Source organism: Streptopelia decaocto, assembly GCF_964273445.1.
Source record: "Streptopelia decaocto genome assembly, chromosome: 2".
Classification (NCBI taxonomy): domain Eukaryota; kingdom Metazoa; phylum Chordata; class Aves; order Columbiformes; family Columbidae; genus Streptopelia; species Streptopelia decaocto.
The window spans coordinates 94,066,839-94,079,012 of record NC_138655.1 but is presented as its reverse complement, the minus strand read 5'-3'; the positions used below and the strand labels follow the sequence as shown (position 1 = coordinate 94,079,012).

Here is a 12,174-nt window from a genome sequence, read left to right as displayed (position 1 = left end):
GGATTTAAATATTTATTTTCCATTTCCCACAAACTATACCAGAGGTTTTAGCATAAACACACACACAAAAAAGAAATGCCCGTGAGTGAGGAACACGAAGGGTTTATTCATTGTTCCTGTCAGAATGTGTTTGTGCTTGTGCGGCTAGCACTCCAAAAAAGCTGCGGCATATGTTTTCAGGATAGAAAAAAAAGCACCTCAGGACACCTAAATCCTATCAGAAAATTACAACACTGTATGCTGGAATTCACAAAGTGCCCTCATGCGAGAGCAAAGGTGCCTCACTTCATTTCATTTTTACCCCTCACTCAGTGAAATAAACGTTCCTCCTTAACAAATCCTCCTGACATCCCTTTTCCTCTCTGCAAAAGAGGAATATGGACTTGATTTGTACCAGCTCTGCTATTCCAGAAATGTGCTTCATCCAAATGAGGAGAGCAGGAGAAAGGAAGCAAGAAATTTGTACTGTTTAGTAAACAAGCAGTTTCTAGGTGGATACAAGACACTGGTCCCAATTTACTGCCCCCCCCCCCTCCTCACAGTCCCCCTTCCTCTGAAATTTGCCTGGGTGGCAGGAGGAGGAGGCGGAAGGGATGAGAACAGCTACCGCTTGCAACGGGAAAGGTCTGACCCCTTTCCGCACATCTTAACATGACAACACCCTGCAAACACACACTGAAGGCAAAGCTCTATTCCTCAGTAAAATAATCATATGACAGTGTTTCCTTTCAGCACAAGCACCATCCCTCCTCATCTTTGGTAGTCCTGTTGCCCCAAGAGGGTAAAGGAAAGAGGGGAAGGGAGCGTAGGAGCCTTGGTCAACTGCCTCCTCTTCACAGCACTGTCCTTCAAGTAGGAGCCAGGTGACAACATATGCTCTCACTGAACTTCTAAAGAGCTCTCCATCATCTGTGAATGACACCCCAAAAGAAACTGGTCCTGGATGCCAGGGTGAGAGCCATTCTCAAGAGCACTTTCTATCTGTACCTGGTGAGAAGAGCGGTGCCTTTTCTGGACAAACTCAGGCTTCATGAGTGTAATTCGGGGTTTTGGCACTGCAACAGTAGACCACCACGCTGCACTTTTAGGAGTGCCCATTTTAAACCATTTAGGACACGGCACAAAAGTAATAATGACACCAAAAGCATCTTCAACAGATACTCCATCCCCTGTAATGGCTGATGATTGCCTCCTTCTGTCATGCAGTTTATCTGGCTGATCTGGCACACCACATACCTTAGAGGACCCTGGGAATGTTCTCCTCAGTGTGAGGTGGTGGTGCTGCTGTTGCAATTAGTGGAGGTGATTGCAACATCTTGAACAAACATCTCCTGTTATCCCAACAGCTTTGCATGCTAGGACAGTTTTTCATTATTATTATTATTATTATTATTATTATTATTATTATTTAAGGCTGCCCTCCTCTGCTCTAGGATGTCAGTGTGCAAAGTGAGCCCTTGTGGTTTCAAGTAAGTCTTTCAGACTGTGGGAATGAGCTGATATGGCCACGTCTGCTCAGATACACAGACAGTGAGAAGCTCCAGGTCTCTGAGGCCCCTTATTCATCTTAATGAGTTACTAACTTGGCAGCTTAGTAGTACTAGTAACTAACAACTCCAAATGTCAGCTTTGTTAAGTATTTCACTGTAGATCAAAGCACGTAGGAAAGGGGAGAGATGATGAAGATTTTTCAGTGTTTTCTCTAACATCTCTTTTGCATGTGGCTCTTGGGAAAGCAGCACCACTTAGACCCTGGCCCAATCTGCTTCCCAAAGCCTGAAAGCAAAGGGAAAAACAGAGCAAGGGAGGGCATCCACCTTCCAAGGAGCTAGAAGGCATGTCCAGCAGTCAGAAGATATATTTGTATGTAATGAATTTATAGAAAGTGTAAAAACTAATTTACTCAAACTGGAAGAATCTGCAGGTGTTTTATCACTACTAACATCCCTAAGGACCACTGCATACTTTGAGCATAAGAATTTAAATACTAACTTACCTCATTTTTAAATTCCCAAGGTTCCTTCTTAAGACAAAAATCAGGATTACCTCAAACCTGGGAGGCAGCAAACTGTTTTCCTCTCTTTGTGAGGATGTTTACATTTGATCTGCACATTTTAGCCATCCCTCATGGGAACAGTTTCTTTTATTAAATGCCGCAGTTAGATCAGAGTTTTAGTTATGTGACTGTGTTTCCCTCTGAAATGTGTGCTACTCCAATTCCCATGAACACAAACCTCCAAGAGAAGCATTTGTGTTGAAAATACTCAAACTAATAAAATGAACTGATCAAAGCAACAGGAGTTTGGAATACTAGGCGCAAATAACAACATTGGTATTCCTCTAATTTGAAAGTTGCTAAATAATTCCAACCATTGTATGAGCATGTATAAAACTCCTCAATCTGACCTGTAGATTGGTGAACTGTTATCCACAACATTTTTCATTTTTCTTAGGCTACAGAGTCACAAGGCCTTCAAATGCAGGCTTACATATTTAACTAAAAAAATGATAGTAATATGTTAAAGAATTGTAGCAGCCTCAGGAAAAGAATATTCTGCCCTTGAAGACATGGAGGGAGAGAGGGAGAGAAAGGGAGAGAAAGGGAGAAATTCAGGTCTGGTTTTGCAGTCCAACCCAAATACATCTGTCTTTGGTTTCAGCAGAGCGAAAAGATGCTCAGTACATCACAGGGAAAGGGGCAAACACTATAGCGCAGCTATTGCCCCCCTGAAAGACACAACTGCAGGTACACATCATCACAGCTAGGAACTCACAACATTCACTATGTTCTTTTTTGGGGAATTCTGGATTATCCTGTAGCATGAAGATTTTTCAGAAGCTTCTGGATTGCTCACAGGTCCTCACTGGTTTTCCTCTTTCAAATAAAGCAAGATAGAGCTGTAAAATAAAAGCAAAACAAAGTAAGAAAGGAAACTTCTTATTACCAATAATTAAAATCCAGTTCAGAGTTGCTGAAGCAGATACATAATTATAATAGTTATCGGATATTTCTGTTGCCATAACAAGAGGAAGAAAATACTACTCAGGGTTGTTGTTTTGAAGAGTGTCTGCAACCAAAGCCCACAGTGTGCAGAGAGATCCACACAGATTTTTGTTTTCAATGAATTTCCCTAAGGGAATACAAACACCTATCTATTTCTGTGGTTATCTGTAATACTGCAACAGAGGAGTACTGAAACCAGAAATACACACACACACTTGCTATTCCTCAGTAGAAACTATTTTTCACATCTGAGGTTTTTAACATTGTGTGGTTCTTTCATCCTCATATTTTGATATCATTTCTTTGAGGACCAACTCTCTATTTTTTTGGCCTTCTGTACATGGTATCAGACTATTCTCAGCCTTTTCACTGGGGTCTGGTGTGCTACATTTTTATGTGAATCCCACACAGACTACTGAAAACAGTGTGTATTTCCACGGGGCCCAAATTGAACATTTTTTCCTTCAACCAGGTTCCCATGATCTGCTTGTGCTTCCTAAATTCTCAGATTCATTTTGTGCCACAAGCCTTTCCTACTTCCTTGACGTAAGGCTTCTTAATGATTTCACATATCATTTCAAGATTTGTACACCTATGAGCACTATGGTGGAATCCAGCTCCCTGAACCAAAAACAGGTGCAGGCCAAAAGTTTACACCTGAGAAAGTGCAAGCTCTCTTTACTTTCAGCGGTGCAAACTAGGCAATCTAGAAAATGATTAATTTGACCCATGTTAAGTATCTGCTTTAGGACAGAGTGAATCACTCTCTAGAAAGGTCTGCTTCTCTCCCCCATAAAGTAAGTCTAGACACTGAGCTCAGTCAGATTAGATGGCTACAGATGAATGCAGATGAACCTCACTCAATGTGAAGGCAGGAAGCAAGTCAGACAGACAGACAAGAGCAATTAATGGGTAAAGAGCAGAGGGAAGGCAATGCAATGATAGTAGGCAGAAGAAACTACTCAAAGAAGTTCACAGCCCTGAGACAGTCTGTTTCAGTCGAACAAACACAGCAACAACTATAAAAACCTCCAAACCCCAAACCACTATTTGCTCAGCTGATCCTGCTTTGGTGCAAGACTACTCCTGGAGTTACTGGCTGAGGCTAAGCCCTCACAGAGCAGCATCCATGAACGTCTGCCATCTCCTCCAGCTGGCTGAGACTCTCCATGGCAATGACGATGATGATCAGCCTCAGTTACACGCATCTTTGTCCTTTCCTTGATGGACTGTAGCATTGTAGATACCTGTTACTAAAGCCTTCCCAGCTTAAGAAATTCTGAGCTGGAAGTACAGCTTCTGTGTGACACAGGCACCACAACCTCAAGATCCTTCAGATACCCAGGCCCTACCTAGAGGACTTTGGTCTACTAAAATGAGACTCTGTTGCTTATCTGACAGAGAACACCACCCTTGGATATCATCTCACAAGCTTTTTAACTTTAGAAAGCAGACCAAAAAGAGATCCACCCCTGCTCCAGCAGGGGGATTGGACTAGATGATCTTTTGAGGTCCCTTCCAATCCCAAACATACTGTGATACTGTGAAACCATATTTAAGTCAGCCTTCAACATTTTGTTTAACCAAAACAAAATATATGCAAGATGTTTATTTATTTAAATTAGGTGAAACTCAAGATTGAGGAAAAAACCTCAAAATACTCAAAATATTTGTTTCTAGATGTTAAAATGCAACATGTTGGCATTTTCAAAATTACCAACTTCTGTTTTTTTTCCAATAAATTGGCCATTCAAAAATCTCCTAAAAAAATTTTCAATGTTTCATCTTCATGACTTTCCCCAAAAATCCACCAAACACTTCTCTCTTGTCATTCAACATTCAGGGCAACCTGAAAGTATTCTCCAAAATACTACATGAAAATATGTAACATATCTGCCAAAATTAGATGGCTTCCAAGTATTTTTAATCAGAGCTGGGAAGTTTACTCCATGCACACCTTGTCTCCCATACCAGCTTTGCAGCTCCTGCTTGCATGGACTCCTTTGAGCCTCCCTGGCAAGCCAACTGCATCTAACACCAGGCTGGAACCCACCACACGCAGGGAAAGTCCTTCCACTAGTTTCAACAGGCAGGATTAGAACTTGGAATCTGTTCAAGTTAAAGAAGACTCCGATTGCCTATACCGGGGCTCCGATCGCCGAAACAGGAGCAAGTGTTGTGTCGTAACTATGCAGTTATCTTGCTATCGGTCTGGAATTCGTCTTGCAGAGCCCTGCCAGCACGTGGACACAGGAACAAGTCACAAGCGGCGTCTGTGCAATACAGTGCAGGGGTGCTCTCTGGCAGCTGTCCTTGTCCATGTGTTCGTATTTCATGGGAAACATAGCATTAAGCAAGGTATCCTACTCCTCTGGGGAAAGAAGGGTGAGAGACCTTGTATTCACCACAGGGTGCCTTTGCACCACGCACACAGCCAGTTATTATGGAGCAGATGAAGTGCTGTAAATTCACAAGCTAGTTTAATCTGCTACAACTTGCTCACTTGACCTTACCCGTAGGCGCTTCTTTCTGCAAGGGGCAAGACCTGTCTGCCTGCAAATGCTCCCAGACATGCCTAAGATTTAAAGACAGCACAGCACAAACTCCAGGATGCACTGGGAGATACCCTGATTCTTGAAGAACGATCCTCGCCTGAGGAGCAGAGCACTCATTCCCTAATTGGGACGATCTTTTTGCTACGCAGATCTGATGGGCTGCTATGATGTGCTCCTCTTGGAACACGCAAAAGTGTCATACCTTGGAGGGACCATCAAGGAAGGCGGGTTTGCAGTACCACTAGGTTTTAGCCAGGCTTTGCGACTGAAGTTACAACGTGATCAATGAATAATTATAACATACACAGTTACCATCACATCTCAGCTACAAATGGGAAGTGTTACGCTAGGAAGCTGTTTGTCATGGCCCCACAGCATTATGGTTATTTAAATATCACAGCATAGCCCTGCCTTTGAGCACTAAAAAGGACATGGAGTTGACAGATTAGAAGTGTAACTGAGAGATGAACAGACCTCAAATCAAAAAACATGGAAGTACTTCTTGGGAGTATTCAGATACTAAAATTGGACCTCAGGGCAATCAAGAAATGAAAACCACAGCACAAGCAAGCGATTGCAAATTGGCAAAACCGAAAACCAGAAGTCAGCTCTGTGCAACACTCTGTATTTATTCCAAGAAAAGGTCATGCTCTCCATCTTGCTTTGAAGAGCAGGCAGTGAGAGATCACCATTTTTCCAGTCCTTTCCTGCAGGTTTTTAATTGCCATTCCTTGCTCTCTTGCATCACGTAATTTGGTTTTCCTAATTCACAAATCAGCATAAGCTAATAAAACTGTTTAAGAGATGGCAGCATTGTTCCCAAGTTGTTTCGTTGTTCGCTATTATCCCACAACTAATCCTTCAACTCAAATAAAACCGTAATGCATTTCCTCCTTTATCCTCCCTCTGCATGAAATAGTTTTAGACAGGTTCAATCCTGCCCCACCGCAAATGGGAAAGGCAAGGCTGTATCTTTCTGGAGCATGTGCGATTTCAATTACCTAATGCGCATATCATCTATCATGTGAGGAAAAAACTTCTAAATGATTTTCAACACATTTAGTTGATTTTACACACGTAGAAGACACTAAAAAAAAAAAAAAAAAAAAAAAAAAAAATCAAGAATTAACAATGTTTTAGATTTCAAGTTAAGAAAAGCTCCTCTATAACAGCCATGCCAAACTTTACCCGCCTGAAAATCTACTGCCATTTTGTCTATAGTGTACAAAGGTTGCTCCTGATGGGGCTGAGTCATCTTTACATTAATTGTTCTGCTAGTGTAAGAAAGACTTAAATCACAATTATTCTTCTTTTAAGGCTACGGTGAAGGAATATCACCTTTGCACAAAAGAGGTTTCCTTTACATAAAACAGGCAGGCATGACTCTGATTTCTGTTTGGCATCCATTCCTCATCTGAATTCTCTTGATTCTCCACAGTTTTGTCATGTAAACAAGCACTTCCCATGGCTTTGCGTGTGGTCTACAGTGAAATGCCCAACTTCACAAGGTGTTGCACCCACTTTGTGCAGGGTAAGTAACTGCACGTGGGTGTAAGGCAATACTAAATCAAGCTGTCAGCACTTTGCATATCATATCCTGCAGGTCCTAAAAAAAAAACCCACCAGCATGCCAACCACGGGGTTCACACAAGGATGCAATCCATCCATCCTGCTCCACAATTTTTAGTAGGGGGAAGAAGGTATATGCGACCTTCCCCAACTCTGTGAACACATCTATGGGCTGTCCCAGCCCTGAGCATCTTCCCTGTATAAATGGCATTTCCAGTGTGAGCACTCACTCACCAGGAAAGTGAAGGCTGGGCACCTCTGTCTGCAAACAGCAGATGGACAGGACCCTCCAGCAGAGGAGCCACTACTGAGGATGACAACTGATTCTGCACACCTAACGATGACTGTCACGTCATCTAGAAATCAGAGTCCCAAGATCTAATCTAAAAAACCATGATTCATCATTATTTCATCCACAGCAGGTATTTTTTCTCTGACTTAAGGCTCAGGTAAACCACCTCTGGTTTTGGCACCAACCTATGCAAGTGGACTCGGAATGCGCTTTCTCAGCCCTACTCAGTGGGCCTTCAAAACCTCTTATCTGGAAACCAAGGAAGCAACTTTATTCCAATCACTGTCCTCCAGAGTGGTCCCCACTGCTCTCATTACTCACCCCCTAACCCAAACACCTTTGAACAAGCAATCAGAAAATACATGAAGCTCCATCACCACAGGAAGAGTTGTAGATACAAAAATATGCACGCCAACTCAAACTTACACTCTATTTACACAATGCTGACTAAGAACAGAAACACAAATCTGACCAGGACCTCTGAGACATCACCTTCAGGTAAATAACAGCAATCACAACCATACTCATTATTTGTACTTCAATAGTCTCCAGTTTTGCCAACAAGACTTGAAGTTATACTGTGTTTGGCCCTGTGTTTCACTTACTGTGTTTAGTTTCTAAGCTCTACAAGATTTTCCCCACGAACAGATTGAAGCGTAAGGTATTGCAAGAGCAAGTAAAGAAGTGGGCAGTGGGCACAGCACACAGTGCCACCAGGTGAAAGGAAAAATAACAGGAGAATGTCTAGGTTGTTTTGTCTAAGAATAAATAGTATATTAGAACTGGAAGAAAAATAGCACACAAATACCTCCTATCAGATGTCAATGACATATTTTTTTAATAAAAATCCATCACTCCATTAACATCAGTCCTCCCTTTTTGCCACTTTCTCATGGCTATCAGAGCACGAATAGCATGAAGAAGGAGGGGGGATTTCAGCACTGATTTACCTTTCTCTTAGCATGCCAAGTTCTTCATTCTCACACAGGTTTTAAGAAAAACAACTCTATGCCCTGCATGTTTCTAACACAGTCATTCCTACAGGTCTTTTGAGCAGAAGAAACAAGAAAAAGAATGCAAATGGTCCATAATAATTCAGGCTCAGAGGCAGTAATGTTGAACAGATATAAGTAATAAAAATAACCACTCTGGCTGCTTCTGTTACATGACATAAATATTTTTCTTTTTCTTTTGTGGAACCTATTATGCAAAAAATGCAGCTCAGCCCAGAGTTGAGACAATGAGCTTCCTGCATATTTGAAGACGTGCAGAACTCTTGTTACTTGTTACAGATGAGAACGAGCTCGAGGGCTTGGCTTTTGTTAATTGTACAGATATCTTACAGATGACTGCCACAGCTCTCCTGCGAACAGACGGTGTTGAAGAGGGAATCCAAACTCTGAGTCCCAAAGCGTAGCAGCACCAAAACCAACAGCTGAGGTTTTGTTTATCTGCAGTATTTTAACAAACCAAAGAAACACCACCTGAAGGAGAGAGCTCTGTAGACTGTAGCATTAACAAAAACCAGCAAAAAGGCTTGACCTTTGGCGGCAGCGGCAGTAATCCCAGTGGATGCCCACCATACCAGCTGCCTGGTGCTGGTAAGATACGAGCTGGTGCCATGGCCTTTGGCCCACTGGGCTCAGCCGCAGGTTCTCCCAGCTCTCCATCTGCCACCTCGCAGAACGCTTTCAGAGAGTAGTTTCCCCCGTAGCCCCTAACCGTGCAGCAAGCTGGGTTGAGGAGGACCCGAGGAACGTGAGCTGCCAGGCTGGTGACACACACACAGGCACAAACAATGCCATCACGTGAGCTTCCCTTCCTTAGGAAACCAGCCCAGAACCCACCCTTAACTTTCTCCCTGCTTCCAACGTGGCCACATCTTCTGTGCTGCTAATGCAATGAGAAACACAGAGCTGAAAAACAAAGGCACTATTGACTAACTTTTTTGCAGGATTAAGACAGCTACGCTGGCTTACAACAGAGATTTCAATGATTCTGACACTGAGCACTAAGTAACAGGAACACGGCTTGGCAATAAGTCCAGAGATTACCTGTTGAAACATTAATGGCAAATACCTTTTGATGTGGGCTGCTTTATGTGGTGCAAAAGCCAGCTCTGTAATTATGCATTTCCTTTCTATGAATCTAGCATTTAAAAGCAAGTATTAAATTGCTTGAGGGGGGTGCGCACGCGTATGTGTGTGCATGTGCATGTGTGCGTCTGTGTGTGTGTGTGTTCCAGGAAATACTCTACAGCTGAGCCTGCGATTTACCACTGTCGCTGCACATAGTAAATCTGCAACAGGGGACCTCAGCTGTTTCATTCATCGTGCACTGAGCAGAGGGCTAAAACAATTGCCACGCTCAAGACAAATGCCAGCGTGAGTCATAGTAGCCGGAGTGCAAACATGTTTGCTGTTGGGTGAGTCAGAATATCACATCCTGAATTCACAAACCTTCCTATAAATAATAATTTCCGAAATTGTTGCATTTCTTTAATACAATGTAATTTTAAGTGTGATGCCAAATCTATAAAGGTTTTCCTGACTACGAAGAAAATGTTTTTCTCTTCTTCCTTTTTGCTCCTGACTATATGTACCTACCTACCGTAGTAGGCTGTCTACAGTGACTGGAGTGGTAATTGCATCAATTCATACTTAGCAAAACGCAAACATGGCTCAAAACGGGTGACAAATGAGAGACACCCAAAAAAAAGACAACAAAGAACTAAACCCCAAGACATATGGACCTCTCGCTCAATGTATATGCTTTCTATATCAGCACTTCTTTGATGCTCTAGTTCTGACATGCTTTAGCATGTTCAGCATTCAGAGAAAAGGAAAGTCACATTGGCATGGGACACAGACCAGCTGAGAAAAGGGGTGAGAAAAGCCGGAGAAGTGGTGAGAGAGGCTGTGGCAGGGAGGGACCGGGCTTGCCCCCGTGCTCCATTGCGTAGGTACACACAGCAAAAGTAGGGTCGCCGCTTCAAGAAGCGCTCAGCCTCAGCACAGCGCACAGCCATCACTCTTCTCTGAGAATAAGAACATACCTGGTAACAAAATCAATGCACCGGAATAATTGGTAATGATAACCCACGGCTGCCTTTAATTCAGGAAAGCATCTGAATCAGAAGTCACATAAGTGCCTTTTGAAACAGGGCTGAACTTCAGGATATGGCCAAATTTATTCAGGAGAGTGCTGATAAAGATGTGTGATGTCTCTGCAAGCAAGGCAATAAACTGTGATCTTGTGTAAGGTTGGGGGGGTGTTTCTAACTTGATTTTCAGTTAGGAATGTATTCTCATTTTACACTAAAATGAATTCATACACATACAAATCTCCTTACACCAAATCAAGACAGACTTGCTTTCTCTTAACTGTTTTGTGGAATAACCACTCAGAGGTTCATCCCTGTCACCTTTCTCAGGTGAAATAAAAGGCCTTTTAGAAAAATTTTATTGCTAAAACAATGAAATTCTCCTGGGAACGACTTTGTTATGGAAATGAAGTGACAGCTTCTTTTATCTAGCCAAGCAGCAAGTCTACATTTATAAAAGGCATTCTGTGCACAAAGTACAGTGAGTGGGAGGACATGAAAATGCTATTTTTAATCCAGATTTCAGTGTTCTTCCCATACAGATCTCCTGGAATAATAACAGCAACAACAATAATGATAATTAATAATGCCAAAAAAGGAGTATCATCTTGAAGGTGAGTGGCACGCAAGAAAGGAAACTGTAGTTAAGGACTTGTAAGATTTAGAGACAAATGTAAAGTTATTTCAAATTAACTGTAGTTAAAGACTTGTAAGGTTTAGGGACAAATGTAAAGTTCTTTCAAATAAATTGGCATGATGCCATGGATTTCACAGGATTTTAGATTTGCCACCTAAATTTTATACTGTAATTTTTTTTAAAGGTAATAAACTATCATTATGTGCAACATATGCTGCATCTCTACCATTTTTTTTTCCTGCACCAATGCATATTTTCAGAAACACCACTAAATGAGAAGTTAACTGTGGAGTTGATGCTGTCACCATGTTTGATTAAGTGACCATGACAGCTTTTAGACTTAGAAAAAATCCAGGTCCAAGAGATGTTTTCAAGTGCAATGAGAACACGGGTTGGATGCAGACTTTGGCCCAAAGCTTAAAAAAAAAAAAAAAAAGACACTGAAAGGATCCTTCTCTGCTTTGCTGACCTTTGGACCTGTTCCTCAGGGCGCTGTCACAGAGCAAAGATGGTGAAGTAACACACACAGAGAAAGTCTGGGCCAAATCCTTCCTCCCTAACAGGAATATCCTGGCTCCAGTGAGCCTGGTGTGTAATTATCTAAGGGTAGAAGTTAGCCTTGATTATTCAAAGATTGGTATTCAGTTGTACTATCATCTACTAGTGGTAATTAGGACAAGCTTTTGCATTTCACACCTAATAAAAATTAACAAGAATGAGCAGGCAGTAACAAAATACATGGGAGGCACACTTATGGCGAGGTGCGACATGAAACCTGCTGGCGCGATCACACTTGGAGTAACCCCACCACTGGAAAGCCCCCGTTTCACGTGAGATTAGAGCAAGCTGGAGAAATCACACAACGCTGTCTCTCCCTCTCTTAAAATACACAGAAGCACGTCGGAGTCTGGCACTGCACTGTGTTTCAAACTCAGGAGCACCCCTCAACACACACCCTGCACAGCCCCCATCTCATGCTGCTGCCATGGGGCACCAACCTTGTTAAAGTGATTT

General features: G+C 42.3%; 1 protein-coding gene across 5 annotated transcripts in view; it reads right to left on the bottom strand.

Annotated features, from left to right (window-relative positions):
• ATXN1 (ataxin 1) overlaps positions 1-12,174 on the bottom strand; it is a 219,145-nt gene that overhangs the window by 83,840 nt on the left and 123,131 nt on the right. For all 5 annotated transcript variants that reach the window (XR_014183358.1, XM_082045761.1, XM_082045760.1 and 2 more), the window contains one exon: positions 2,775-2,898. The gene's annotated coding sequence lies outside the window, so the exon portion shown is untranslated. The remainder of the gene's footprint in view (positions 1-2,774; positions 2,899-12,174) is intronic.